This window comes from Mus musculus, chromosome 19 (assembly GCF_000001635.26).
Source record: "Mus musculus strain C57BL/6J chromosome 19, GRCm38.p6 C57BL/6J".
Lineage (NCBI taxonomy): Eukaryota > Metazoa > Chordata > Mammalia > Rodentia > Muridae > Mus > Mus musculus.
Genome location: NC_000085.6, coordinates 50,379,616 through 50,394,836, shown reverse-complemented (window position 1 = coordinate 50,394,836; position 15,221 = coordinate 50,379,616). Strand labels below are relative to the sequence as shown.

At 38.8% G+C, this 15,221-nt stretch overlaps 1 protein-coding gene across 9 annotated transcripts in view; it reads left to right on the top strand.

Annotated features, from left to right (window-relative positions):
• Window positions 1-15,221, top strand: part of Sorcs1 (sortilin-related VPS10 domain containing receptor 1) — a 535,835-nt gene that overhangs the window by 284,293 nt on the left and 236,321 nt on the right. The window lies entirely within an intron of this gene.

The window sequence follows — 15,221 nt, the reverse complement described above, 5'->3', positions numbered from 1 at the left end:
ACGACATAGTGTAGTCATGGCAAGCCTATCAAGGTGGCATTGGCATCTGGGTGGTATGTCTCCTCTTCTTTTTAATCCTTTGCTGAAGACATACTCATATTCTTACCACATCACATACCCTACGTATCCATCAGCACTGGTGTCTGTGCATTTTCTGTCCTTCTGACTGACACACTCTTCATGGACATTCACACCCAGGCCATGTATGTCCTTCATGGTTACTCACGATTGCCTAACCAGAGAGGGCTTCTCAGATTGTACACAATGAAGCATCACATCTCTCTACTTTGTTTTCATCTTCATTGTACTTAGCTACCCCATGGAAAACATCAATTCATGCGTTCATATTCTCTCTCTTCTGAGTACAATTTAATCTCAGTGAGAACACTAATTATGTGTTCTGTTTGTTTCATTGCCAGTGCCAGTTCAAAGCTTGGAACATGGGCCACATTCCATGAATAATTGCTGGGCGAATGAATAAAGGGATCATCTCCCTACTTTGGTACACTGAATTCTAACTATTAGAGTGACCTCTACTAGGTTACATGTGTGCCTGCTTACAAACAGTTAACGTCGTGCCCTTGAGGTGAACATTTCGTACCATCTGACATCAACTTTTCAGATTCTTTTGGTTCCCAGAACAAAACCAACCAAGGAGAAATATGAGTGCTTTTTTTACATTGTGTTCATTTTGAAGCATTTAAGAATCCAGGGTAGATATGAGTCAGCCATTAATAATGATTACTGTTCTTCCAGAGGACCTAAGATTGGTTCCTAATGCCCACATTGGTTGTCTCATGACAACCGGAAACTCTAGCCTCCAGGAAATTCAATGCCCTGATCTGGCTTCTCTACACACACACACACACACACACACACACACACACACACTAAAATTAAAAATAATTTTTAAGGAAAAATAATCTAGAGTATATTTTGTTGATAGCTTTAAAAGCTCTTTCTAAATCATTTTTAATAAAATTTTCATTTAATGTTGGGAATTGTGTGGCTGTGGGCTGACGATGCTCTTGAACAATAGCGGGAACTATGGCCAATATGACATCAAGAGTGTGCTCATGCCCACAGTTCAACTCTATGGGCCTTGGATAGATTTACTTTTGTTAGCTGGCAGAGATAAAGATCAGTGATTGAAGGATAACTGGGCTTCAGATTATTTTCATTTCATTTTAGAGTTTGGAATTCATTCTCTCAACATTATATGCATTTGATTTGAAATATCTTCACTAATGGCCAAGAATAATCTTTACCTTTCCCCAGATATGATTATAATTTTCAATTTGATGTAGGTCTGAAATGCAAGCAGGAAAATTTTTCTTACGTGTCTAGATATGCTGGTTTTGTGTTTAAGTAAAAGGGTGACTTCTCATGTATAGTAAGTATATCTTCCATTTGTATTACATCAATAGATTCTGAAAAGTTTAGACTGCGTGGAATGTTTTGCCATGATAAGTTGAGTATATTTTTGTGTATATAGCAAAATCTATGACTCTGAAAAATACTTTTGCATGAAAAATTAGAAAACCTGAGATCTCTTCATGTTTTGGTTCTGCAATAAATGCTTGAATTGATGTCACTTAAATCCTAAATACTTCTGCAGAACCACAATAATGGACTTCCCATATCATGTAAATACTAATTTTATTGATTGTAAAAATGGGTGATGGAGTTTGAGGTTTCAGAATCACTAAGAGACATAAACTAGTAGATGTGGAAAGACTGGGCTCTATGACAAATGTTTCAGTGAACATAATTCTGTGCTGGGCTTCCTTAGATTTCTATTTTGATTCTTTCACTACTTATCACAGAGGAAAACATCAACCATGAATCCAGACTATGCTCATTAATTATGCAACCTCTTTACCTTGTAGTTTTAGTCTCTAATGGCAAAACATGGAATTTGTCATTACTTAATTCATAAAAGGCTTATAATAATGTATAAGGGTCAACCTTATAAATCCACAGCTCAGAGTTTAATGTTAAGTATTCAATATGCACTCAGTTCTTATTCATAATCTGTTTGGAATACTACTTATCTGTCAAGATGATGTAGGTTGTGAAGATCTATCTGATCCCACTATATTGATCGGCCTTTCCATTCAGATCAGAAATGCCTGGGTATTAGACTTCTATCACATGATTAATAAATAGCTTATAAAACTAAACAGATAAGTTCATTTACTCTCAAGTTTGTTTTACCAGGGTAGCTGATATATGGATGCATTTATTTTCCATAGTGATACATGCATGCTCATTGAGAGTACTTGTACATGCATATATGTGAAGACCATAGGTCAACTTCAGGTGCCATTGCTCTCATTTTTGGAGACAGAATCTCTCACTCATCTGGAGCTTACCAAATTTTGTGACGTTGACTTGTCAGTGAGCCCCAGTATCTGCCCGTCTCTACCTCTTCAGCTCTGAGATTGCAAGGATAAATCACCACACCCTGCAGTTTTACATGTGTTCTGAGGATTCCACTCACATCTTCATTGTCGCAAGTAATCACTTTACTGTCTGAGCAATCTTCCCAGCATATAATTATCCTTACCCAACACAAAGTCCTCAACTCCAGAAGGTTATTTTTCTCCATTTTCATACCTCCAAATGTAAAGATCAAAGGTAACACTTCTCAAATTAGACTTTCTGGCAATAGGGGGCTTTTGGGGGTAGTTTGATAAGCTCAGATTAGCAATATTGTTTGAATTTCTGTTAGTTCCTATGACATAATTGCAATGGAGTAGTGAGATGGGGCAAAGTAAGCTTAAATGCACCCTTCTTTCCAATAAAGGGTAGAGAGGTCAGACTAGTACAGTAGAATACTTAGTAGACTAAAAAATGAATAAGGAAGAGTTCGGGTGAGTTACCTGGGGAACAACAAAGAATGCCATTCTACACCACAGAGGGATGTGACAGAGTTCAATGAAGGAAGGGACATGTAAGTCCAGCTTTGAAGTATATAAATGAATTGTGGTAGAAAGAAGGGTGAAAGTATAAACATGAAATAGCCCTACATTTGAAGAAGGGACTCTGCTAATACAGAAAACCATGAACATTAGCAGTGACAGCAGAGTACAGAAGAGCCTGAAGTGTCCCAGAAGAACAAAGAGAACTGGTTAATTGGCAGGGTCAGGAGAGGCATCACAGGGAAAAGGGCTATGAAGTGGAAACTCCAAAGGTGAGAAAAATACAGATCTTCTGCTCTCTGCAAAATTATTGGCTTGTCTGCTTAGCAGTGGGTATTGCATTCCTAAATACATGGTGGTATGAAAGAGGAGTCAGTGCCAACTTATATAGACTAATATAAAACATTCTAAATAAGCAGAAACAGCACTTGCCTACTCTAGAAGATGGAAATAGGTGTAGATTGTAGGGCACAGAGAGAAGGTAACAGGTTTACAATGACTCGTGTGTCCTTGTGTTGGTGTGCATGTGTGTAAGATAGAGGTAATTGTCAAGGATCTAACTAAGACTAATATTTCCAGAGCTCTGGGGAGATGGCTCAGTGGTTAGGAGTTCATATTGTTCTTACTGAGGGTGAGATTCAGTTCCCAGGACCCATACTGGACAGCTCACAGCTAGCTGCCTATAACTCAAGCTCCAAGGGACCCAATGCCCTCTTCTGGACTCCATGATCACTTATATACGCACACATGCACACGCACACACACACACACACACAAACCTAAAAAAAAAAATAAATCTTACAAAAAGAATAATACTTCTGCTCCTTCTTTGACTAGAGAGCTCTGCTTAAATTCCTTTGATTTCCTTGTTTTAAACCCATAAGTCAAGTGTATGTATAAGTGTTAGTGATTTTCTTACACACACACAAAAATAAAAAAAAAATCCTGTCACTAATGCCAAAGATGCAATTGACAATTATCTTTAACATTCTCTGCATTTTGGCAAATCTATAGCGGAAAAATCACTGCTATGTTATACTATATATCATAGGATCGTATCTTCCTCAGAGCAATGCATATTGAAACCTAATCAAATACATCAAGGTGCTTACCTATCCCACTGTAAATCACCTGAAACATCAGCATCTCAACCTGAAGATAGCTCTAGAAACATTGGGTATAGGAAACCCAAGTATATGGGAAGGTTTAAGATGCATTAGAATATAAGCACCCTTCCTTTTACTACAAAGTCTTTTCATGAGCGGTTACAAATTATGTAAAATGTATGTTAGCAGGAATATCTTCATATTGAATTATATAACCTCCCTTAAACTCATTATTTAACCCCCCACCCCTACCCCCGAGCTAAGTCTGCAAGTTAACTGAAGCTCAGTGAGTCCAGGAAACAGAGGGAAATTTGTTCAGTTCAGAACGCACCATAATGTCTGAGCAGAACATTTAAATTATACGTTTAGGCTGACAGCAACTGTATTTCACTGAAGAATCCTTAGAAAGCAGGAGACACTTTCCTTCAGCTCCACGTCACCGTTTGATGTAGATAGCCTATTATATTCTTGAGGTATTATGAAAAATGGATTTGGAGGTTTTTTTTTGACAGTGGGTAGGCTAATGAAATCTGGTGACTGTATTTAAAATGTGCAGGGGTTTGTTATAACATGGTAATAGAAATATCAATTGCACTGACAGGTTAAAAAAATCTGTCAATGAATGATAATGAAGTTATTTAAATGTCGACTCACTTGCAAACATTTTCCAAACCCTAAATTATTCTCACTGCTTTAACCTCGTGCATCCTAAGTTATTAAGAAGCGGAGTCTGCAAGACAGCCAATGAGCCTTTGACTTTGCAAACTATTTTTATGCCACCAAATGCACAAGGAGCAATGAAAATGGCTGTTCTTAATGATTTTAGGGAAGAAACAAAATGCAGACGTCACAGCTGCATGATTTAGAGGTAAACACTGTTCCGCTCTCAGGACATCTTATTGGCAATGATCTGAGTAATGTTCGGAGGCTTCCTGTCTTCCAGCCTCACTGGGTGGCTCAAACCATTGCTCTGTGACCTTGAGAGGATTACTCCATGTCTCTCTCATCTTCAGGAGCTGTGCTGTAGAGAAGTCAAGGTTACTTGGATATATCTTAAGGTTTGTTGACAGAGCAGCTCAGAGTTTGTCCATTAAACTTCATGCATCAGCCGTCTCTCACTTGAGGAAGGCACCTGATACGTGCCCACACTGTCTTGGAGAACAAAAACGTACAGGTGAACAAACATGCTGAACACTCTCTAAGAGCTTAGTCATCAGAAAGCAAATGTCGAGGGACTGGGCAGGGGGACTTAATTTTAAATCACAAAGCTTCGTAGTTGCCACCCTTCCTAATAAAAAATGAGAAGTCAAAATATATATATATATATATATATATATATATATATATATATATATGTGTGTGTGTGTGTGTATATATATATATATGTATATATATATATATACATGTGTGTGTATGTATCTATATCTATATCTATCTATCTATCTATCTATCTATCTATCTATTTATATATATCTTTATATATTGTAGTAGTAACCACCCTGCGGCCTATATCAACTGGGTATTTCTGGAAGGCAGGCTGGGGCTAAAAGAAATTAGACTGCAAGAGAAAATAATGAGGCCAAGACAAGTTTTCTCTGATCAAGGCCCGTGAGTTTCCTAAGAGACTGTGCTTATAAGGGGGTAGCCCCCCCCCCCGTCCCAATCCATTCTTGGTGTCTGGAGCCAGCTGGTAGGCGATGTGCAGGATAGGATGTGTCTCTGGAATGTCTCAAGGGTCTCTCAGCAGGTAGCAGAGAAGAGCAGCAGTAGTTGACATAACAATATAGCCATCTAAGTCGGAGGGCTACACCCCAGGTGATCTCATATTCAATGACAGCAAAGTCTGAATCAGCCTACTTCAAGGCTGAGGGAGGCTACAATACATGTATGTATATATTTGCTCTGTGGATACCCTTTACAGAAGTGATGATTCAGAGCAAATTATGTCCTCTTAAATGGGAAGTCAGTCCACTGTTAGTGTACAAACCCACAGGCAGATACTTCCACAGGGAAAAATGCTGAATTTTGGACATTGGAGCTGAACTTAAGAATTTCTGAGCACTTTAGTGGCCCAGTCTGAGAATGAAGAGGTGGGGGGGCGGTGCTTACATTCTTAAGAATTTTACTTTCATTGGCTCCATAGGCTCCAGCATCTCCTTACAGTGAATAGCAGAGAAAAATATTTGTACCTTTGCATTTCCAAAAATGGAAGAGAAGATATCGGTCTCAAAACTTACCAGCACATTCTGCTCTTTTGCTTTAAGTATTTGCACACAATTTATTGTTTGTCTCATTTCTCTTTTAAACATTTATTGCAGTGTATTCCTTGAATATGATAATGATTTTTTGAGAATTCTATATGTGTATACAATGTATTTTGATCACACATACCTCTTCTCTCCTCCAACATTCCTTGACACCCCTGCTTGCACTGTGTCACCGTCTCAGCTGCAATTTCATAAATTCATGTTCTTTTATAAAATGCCTAACTCACCAAGTCCAACTAGTGCTGCCTGTGTGCCTATAGTATAGGGCCATCCACTGGAATAGGGACAACCTTCTAGGAACTACATTTTGGCACAGAAATGACCCCTCCCTCATCTAGAAGCCTCCCAATAGAGCCTTACCTAAGGTGGAGGCAGATGAGCTTCCCTCCCATGCTTGTTGAGATTCTGATGGGACTAATCTTGTGCAGGTCTTGTGCAGACAGCCACAGTGTCTACACTATCATGAACTCCTGAATGCAATGATTCTGTTGTGTCCCAAGCAGTGTCTTCATTGTGACATTACTTAAATATATGGCATTCTACTCTTACCAAAACCGGATCTCAGAAAGATCTATGTTTAAGCTAACCAGCTAAGAACTTGTGAGATCCAAACAGCCTGATTCAGAAAGGTACACTATTCTCTCCCACTCTTGCCATCTATCTGACATAAGAACAAAAAATGACTGAGACATAGTGGTAATTCCATACTGTAAGTACATGCAACTCTATTGTGTATAGCCTTTGCTATCCCTCCTAAGCTGCCTAAGCTCCAGAACAAACCATTCCCAGTCACCGAGCTACCAACCCTGCCCAGAGAATATTGGATCCTCATACAGTCATTCAATTTCAACTTACCTTATTGGCAAAATTGCTAGGAGTCCTTACTCCTGGCTCCTAGGCATAATTGGATAGAATGGCCAATGGCCACCCCAACCAAAATCTCACATGGCTGGTTGGCATTATCTCCTGCTGCTCTTCCTCTTTCTCCTCCCCCTGTTCTCCTGCATCTGCTACCTTGCCTGCAGGAACCCAGAAGTTTCGCCTATTCTGGCCAGCTCATTAGCCACTAGTATCTTTATTGACCGATCAAGAATCAATTTGGGAACAGGACCTTAGCATCAGAACCACCCCTACCCAAAGAATCATAGCCTGGAATATCCCCTATCCTGTCCTATATTATCAGTATATTTCTCAAGCCTATTGGCTATAGTGTCTTCAATACTCATTGCCTATCAGAAGAAGTTAAAATGAGAAAGAAGATAAAAGTAAAACCAACAAAAGTTTGGAAAGACAATATACACCTAATTTTCTGAGTGCTTTACTAGTAAAACTAGATAAAATCAGTGTAACTATAGGAATATGACAAGGTCTCAAAAAGAATGGCCCAGGGATTCGGGGAAAAAAAAAAAAGCAAACAGAATAAATGCAACAGAATGAATATTGACATTGACAGACTCATTTGTAGACACATCTACTAGATGCAGCTAAAATAAAGATCTTGACCAGAAAATCTTCAGTTAAAACTTCAGAAACCTAAAAGCAAAGTACTACCGGAGGATCCAGCAATACCTCTCCTGGGCATATATCCAGAAGATGCCCCAACAGGTAAGAAGGACACATGCTCCACTATGTTCATAGCAGCCTTATTTATAATAGCCAGAAGCTGGAAAGAACCTAGATGCCCCTCAACAGAGGAATGGATACAGAAAATGTGGTACATCTACACAATGGAGTACTACTCAGCTATTAAAAAGAATGAATTTATGAAATTCCTAGCCAAATGGATGGACCTGGAGGGCATCATCCTGAGTGAGGTAACACATTCACAAAGAAACTCACACAATATGTATTCACTGATAAGTGGATATTAGCCCCAAACCTAGGATACCCAAGATATAAGATATAATTTGCTAAACACATGAAACTCAAGGAGAATGAAGACTGAAGTGTGGACACTATGCCCCTCCTTAGATTTGGGAACAAAACACCCATGGAAGGAGTTACAGAGACGGAGTTTGGAGCTGAGATGAAAGGATGGACCATGTAGAGACTGCCATAGCCAGGGATCCACCCCATAATCAGCATCCAAACGCTGACACCATTGCATACACTAGCAAGATTTTATTGAAAGGACGCAGATGTAGCTGTCTCTTGTGAGACTATGCCGGGGCCCAGCAAACACAGAAGTGGATGCTCACAGTCAGCTAATGGATGGATCATAGGGCTCCCAATGGAGGAGCTAGAGAAAGTAGCCAAGGAGCTAAAGGGATCTGCAACCCTATAGGTGGAACAACATTATGAGCTAACCAGTACCCCGGAGCTCTTGACTCTAGCTGCATATATATCAAAAGATGGCCTAGTCGGCCATCACTGGAAAGAGAGGCCCATTGGACACGCAAACTTTATATGCCCCAGTACAGGGGAATACCAGGGCCAAAAAGGGGGAGTGGGTGGGCAGGGGAGTGGGGGTGGGTGGATATGGGGGACTTTTGGTATAGCATTGGAAATGTAAATGAGTTAAATACCTAATAAAAAATGGAAAAAAAAAAAAGAAAAAGTAAGATTGGAAAACCAATCCAACTAACTAACTCTTAACTTTTAAGTATTATAGGACAACTATGGGCATACAACATACATGCCATGAGGATACCAAGAAGGAAAGAAGAAGAGACACAACAACAAAACCAAACCAAAAGTGTAACTCAACAAAGAGCATCTTTAAACTTTAGACCCAAATGGGACAATTCTCCAAGAAATAAAAACTACACCTACCTCTTCAACCTGGATAAAACAAAAGATAAAGAAAAATACTGGTTAAAAAGTAGTGAAGAAGGCTATCTTAGCTAAAGAAAATGATGATAATTCTCTAATTCATGCAAGCAGGAGAAAAGAACAAGGAAATATTTAATGTACCGAGGAAAGATTACTAATAACTTGAGATTCTACACCCTGCCAAATTGCCCTTTGAAGGGGAAGGAAATGTGAAGACTGTCTCCAGTAGACAAAAATTGTGGTGTTTTGCTTATATTTGTTGGCAACATGGCCTGAAGGACAGGTATCGGTCAAATTATAGATCAACAAAATAAAAAGCATCGAAGCATGAGCTAATGAGTGTTCAATTTTCATTTCTTTCCCTTTTTATTAACAAGCTTAACAGATATCAGATTAACATAATGTTAACATTGCATTTTAGGGGAGACCTTTATGTACCTGAATGTGGGCATACCTATGTTTCAGCTAGTGATGCCCATGACAGTATCATCCAGTGCTTGTGATAGTCACAAGTCAGGGCAGTGTTACTGATAGCAAGCTTGAGTTAGCTAGCTGTAAATTCATATTGATATTATGACTTCAAGATGACCTGCATAGTGCAGGAGAGATGGCTCCTCAGTTAGGAGATCTTACTGATTGTAACAAAGACCTGAGTGTGCTCTCAGCACCTACTTCAGGTGGCTGAAGTTACACTGCCTGTAACTCCAGCTTCAGAGTGACGCCTCCAGCCTCCACAGGCAACTGCACATACACACTCATGTCCATGAATACAAACACTCACAAATACACACAGAGACACATGCAATTTTAAGCATATTTGAAAATAATGAAAAGAAATCCATAGACTACAAAAGGAGAGCTATGTAAAGCCACACCAAACACGTGTAATAACCACAAAATATAGAATACATGTGAGACAGAAAACTCAGAGCAAAGAACAAGGTTGTGAAACAAGTAGAGAAATGTGACAATTACAGAGATGCTGAACCAATTATTAATAGCCATGCTGTGTTAATATTCTAATATGACAACTAGGCAATACTGTTCTTCCAAGCAACAAGATTCATCTACACTCCATCATAAGAAAATGATCTCACATATATAAAGGCTCATATAGATTAAACATAAATTTCTCTTTTGCCCATATCACTGAGTTTCTGCTCTCATTTTCTGAATTGATTGCTTTCAGTGGCCATACGGAGAATCCAGGCCTTAGCCTGTATTGTGTGATCCCGAAGCCACCTCCAATTCTCTTCTGTTTGGTAAGAACTGCTGAAGTAGACTCTCCAAGCAGAGCAGCTTTTTTCTATAGCCTTTGATAGAGGCAGGCTTTGGAGACTTAGCCCTCTTCTCAGCTCATTGGCTTTGGGTGACTTTACCGTCTTTGTAGCATGGGATTAATATCCCTGTTTGGCTTAGAGAATTCTGGATGTGAAGAGCTTGGATCACACTGTTAACACTCAACCAAGTCTGATTTTTATAATCCTATGTGTCATAGTTCTTAAGCATGGCAGTCTATTCTGCAATGGAACTTAGACAAACATATTAAAGTTGCCAGTCATGGTGCCATGTGCCTTTAATCCTGGCACTTGGAAGGCAAAGGCATAGGATGGTGGAACATGTCTGTGAGTTCAGGGTAACTGTGTTCTACTTAGTAGTTGCAGGCCTGGAATTGCTACAAAGTGGTGCTTTGCCTCAGTCAGAGTCTCCCTCTCCCTCTCTGTCTCCCTCTCCCTCTCCCTTTCCTTTTCTCTCCTCCCTCCCTTCTCTCTCCTTTCCTTCTCTCCCTCCTCCTCCTCCTCCTCCTCCTCTTCCTTTGTTCTCTCTCTCTCTCTCTCTCTCTCTCTCTCTCTCTCTCTCTCTCTCTCTCCAAAAATGTCTAGGCATCAAACTAAATAAAAATATTTTTTTCAGTGATTAAGACTGCCTTTCAGGGTACACATCATGAATATTGGTAAATGTTGTTCAAAGAATACAGATAATAATCAAAGAGAACCCCTTCTGAAAATAAATAATGAACACTATTGTTTAGAGTTTGCTCATATGTATTTGCCATTTTTACTAAGTATTTTAGGGGTTAATTTAGTTTAGGAGTGATGCTGTGTTTATCTGTCAATCTTTCATTTCTTCTACTTCTTGTTGGTGCATGTCCTGTTCTGCTCCTTCCTCCAAGCAACATGGAGAGTTTTGTGGTCCTAAATAGATCATAACCTCCTGGGAATAGACAAGATGCTACGGGTGTGTTTTTACTCTTCACACCGACTCATCTGAACTTTATGTATAAGAAGGAACATACATTCAAAATATTCTAAAAGTCACAAGTGAGCCTTATCAGAAGGATTAAAGATCAAAAGTAAAATGTGGCAAGCTTTTATTTCATTTTGTGTCTATTTCTTTTCCTGAACTGGATTTTTTAAGCACAGGACAGCTTCTTTGAAACAGTCTATACTTATTGAAAAAAGTTATGCTGTTTATTTCTTTTTGCTATTTTTGTTACTTTGTCTTTTTTGTTACTTTGTTATTTAAACTGAAGATAGACCCATCTGCAAAGAAGTCCTGCAGACAAAATTTCTTACTGCATATATTTTGACAATGATACAACCAGGGAATCCAAGCACACATGTACTCTTATCTTAGATATGTCTATCTAAGATACCTGTCTTTTTTTTACTTGTTTTGGTTTCTTTATAATTATCTTTACTTTGTAGTTAGCACAAGTTGACATTTCTGTTTTCAAATTTTACTTGCTTAATTTTTTTTATTATCCTTCTTTCATTATAAAACCAATTTCATAGTTGTTGTTTTAGTTCTTTTTGGAGAATATTGTGTTCCCAAAGGATGATGTGTAGAACACTAATCACATTTTATATCACTTGTAAATGTGTTCTGTAATCAAATAAATTTAGAAAAGGCTACAAGCGGTAGACAAGAAAAAGGGTTAGTGTGTATTAGATTAATAAAAATTTTTGAAATTTTTTTAATGCAAAGGAACATTGAATTTTGCCTACTCAAGCATTTCCAAATACTTTGATTTTGAATACTATGCCCTTTCCTCAGTTTTAGAGACATCATTTAACAAATCTAACAACTGCTACTATGGCTTACAACCAACTTGCTCTCTTGTCTTCTTTACTCCTCCTTGGCCCACCTTTTCAGGGTAATCTTCTTCCATAAAAAAATCTCTATTGAGAAAACAGTGCCGTGAATCTAATGGGCACCAGGGATTGTCTTCCAGGGCACAGAACCATGCAGTCACTGTCTCCCTACTTGGATGCAAGCTGCTCGTGCACAGACATTGATCAAGCAGCACCTGTAGTACTCTTGATGTTTGAACTAGGTTTTGAGGACCTTTGCTGTTCCCCCCTAAATCTTTACAGACGAGTGAGGAAAACTAGAGTGTGCCTAGCTGAGAAGCCGTGGTGGAAAGGCTGGAGGGGCAGCAGCTCGACTCTGACAGCAGTGCACTGACCATCTAAAAGCTGGACTGGAAGCATTTAATGTTTTCACTCTGGTACTGCCATGCCAGTGGTAGCTCCACCAATGACACCTAACAATACTTTCATTACATTAGCAAACCATGTGACAAAAAGCTATACCTTTGGGAGAGAGAAATACATTATTATGTATTTTTACAACAATTGATTGTTACAAGGTCATAATGTTTAGACTACCTGAACTTCTGGGAACAGGGAATGAATTTTGAATCTCTTTTTTGAGCTTTGGATAAATGAGCTGTCAGAAATCAGAGAGAAATAATATCAGATATCTTAGAAGATCTAGGCCCACAGAAAGAGATATTATAAATAAAATGTGCCCAATAAAGCAGTATAAACCCTGAACAATGCTTGCTAATGTAAATATGTGCTGCACAGTTTATTACATCTTTCTACATTCACAGATACACACACACACACACACACACACACACACACATGCACACACAAGCATGAATGTGCACATGCACAAACACATAGGTACATAAAAACACTAAGCATATATGTATACATTCACACATACACATGTGTGCCATCCAAGCATCTGCTCACACTTTAGCAGAGGATCTTTATAAAACCAATCCTTATTTGTTGTTGTAGAAAATTTTGGTTCTGGAACTGTTCAAACAAACAAACAAACAAACAATAACAAACCCCCTTCTTTGTTTCACCCATTATGCATGTCTTTCACCTCTCTAGGCTCCTAAGCCAGGACTTTGCTGGAGTATTTGTGTCTCCTATTCATTTCCCCTGAAGTCTGTATTTTCATTCTTCACTAGGTGGGATTTATTAATGTACCAGAAGCTCTCTCACCAGTTCCCAGAGAGATTGTGTATATTTGTTTATTCTTGAACATAAAGTATTGCTCCGACAATAAACTAATATTTTTTTCAAACCTTGCTAATGTAAATGTGAGTCACTCACTCTATTATGTGTCTCAGGTTAGGATAGTAGTTAAACATGAACACACACACACACACACACACACACACACACACACACACACGAGTTGGAAAAAACTAAAAGATCTAGGAGAGAAGGAAATCCGAGTAGAGCAATGTCAGTTGAGGATGACTAGGGAAAGAGTTGAAAAATCCAATCAATCTTGGACTGGGTGAGGAAAGAAATCCTGCTACTTCTTTGAAAGAAGCAGAGTGTCTCTTCATATATGGTGGGAATTTGGGGATAAAAAATGGATTGGTGTGAGAATATAACAATAAATGATTTTATGTGTTGTGAGTGAGTTCTGAAGCCTGCTCTGGTCTTCTTTGTTGTCAAGGGGATGCCTTTTCTGTCTGACTATGTCGGTCCAGACACTTGTCCTGAGTAAACCCAGTGACGTGTTATGTTTGGATGGGCACAGTTCTAGTCCCAGAGATTCTGTCATCTTCCCTTTTCTAAGTCATCTCCTTTCAAAACATGCAGATTCTTTCAAGTTGTGTTGTTTAATGCTCATTCCTCCATGTGGTGAAATTCTATCTATGTCCTATAAAGTACTGGCCTTTTGGTACCATCTGTGTAGTATGTTCATATGAAATGTCCTGAATACAAAGTCAGAATACATTTTTGATTCTAGTGATGCCTTTATGGATTAGGTGCCTAGGCCAGAGTAGACTGTGTGCTGTATGTGTACACATGTGTTCATGTGCACGTGAAGGCCAGACAGCAACATCATGTTTCTTTTCAATTGCTCTCCATCTTGTTTTGGTGTGCATTTGTACAGTCTATGCATGTGTGTGTGTGGTCATTATGAAGGTATATAAGCAGGTGTGAGCATGTAAAAGCTAGAAGTTCACACTGTAGGTTTTCCTTGTTCACCCACTACCATATTTCTTTTTTTGAGGCAGAGTCTTTTACTGAACTTGGTGCTAACTTCATCTACTCTGGATAGACAGAAACTCCTGGGATCTACTACCACTCTTGCACCTGGCTTTGCATGTGTGCTGGAGTTAAACTAACATCGATGCCATCATCATTGTGTGACTGAGCATTTCCTTAATGTACAGATTTGGTCCCTGGGCACATGAGAGTGAGGCAGTTATCACAGCTTTTGTCACCCTTACTTAATGTCTCCTGTAGATGTTTGCAACTCATCAATGTGGAAAATAAATTAAAATGGCATCGCTTTGCTTTGCAAATTAAACTAACTTTATTCTCTAAGTAGTATCTGTATGTATCTCGATCATTGCTCATAACACATTCTGCTCATTTACCTTTTGTCATCTAGGTGAGCTGAGAGGTACTGTGTACTGTGTCCTGCTCCTGAGCATACAAAGTCTGCTGGGTTTCATTAGCTCCACAAATATGGCTAACACCGTGGATTTCACTATAAACTTCCTTTGTGAGAAAGGGAGGCTGAGAGAAAATAATAGAGCTGTAGTCTTCAGTAATGATTTCTTAAAAGGTGAAGTTAAATGAAAACAACCTACAGCAGAGGGCCAGAACCTGGATTAAAATGTTCCGTAGTTCATTTATCAGCTATTCTATTGGCATAGGTCATTGTGGTGTTATCTATCACTTTATTCAAACTTAGTTAGTCCCTATAGTTCTGTACCATCTTATGATGATGACATGGACTTAAAAATTTAGACTACAAAGTAGACCTACATTAAAAAGTCAATTAAATCTGATTTATTTCATCTGAATTAGTAGCATGTT